The following is a 630-nucleotide window of genomic DNA, read 5'->3' as shown; positions in this document are numbered from 1 at the left end:
CAATATATGGGTCAAAACAGTAAATTCCAGATGTAAATGTGCTGCTTCCAGAATCCAATAAAGCCTACAAGATGTTGACTTTCCTACTTCATGGGATGACCCAGACCATTCAGCATCTGAAAACTGCACCTAATGTAGCCAGACCCTGGATCTTTGTAAGGTTTACTTCCCATCCTCCTGAGTACACATGTCTTAGCCTCCAGTGTGCTAGCCATTTCTTGGCCATTTGGTCCAATTAACATGATATCATCAACATAGTGGGCTATTAACAGTATTATATTCAGGTAGTCCAGATCTCTTCAAATTATGTAATGACAGAGGACAGGGAGTTAGTAGAGTCTTGAGGAAAAACTATAAATGTATACTGTTGCCATCTATGTGAATGTGAACTTTTAAGATGTTCCATTCTGATAGGGATAGGAAAAATAATTTTCCAAACCAATACCTGATTACTAGGTACCTAAGGCCATAATGGAGAAGGCAATGGCACTGCACTCCAGTACTCTTCCCTGGCAAATCCCATGGATGGAGGAGCCTGGTAGGCTGCAGTCCATGGGGTCACGAAGAGTCAGACACGACTGAGCGACTTCACTTTCACTTTTCACTTTCATGCATTGGAGAAGGAAATGG

The sequence above is a fragment of the Bison bison genome, unplaced genomic scaffold, assembly GCF_000754665.1.
Source record: "Bison bison bison isolate TAMUID 2011002044 unplaced genomic scaffold, Bison_UMD1.0 scf7180017847484, whole genome shotgun sequence".
NCBI classification, from domain to species: domain Eukaryota; kingdom Metazoa; phylum Chordata; class Mammalia; order Artiodactyla; family Bovidae; genus Bison; species Bison bison.
Note: the sequence above shows the minus strand (reverse complement) of the source record.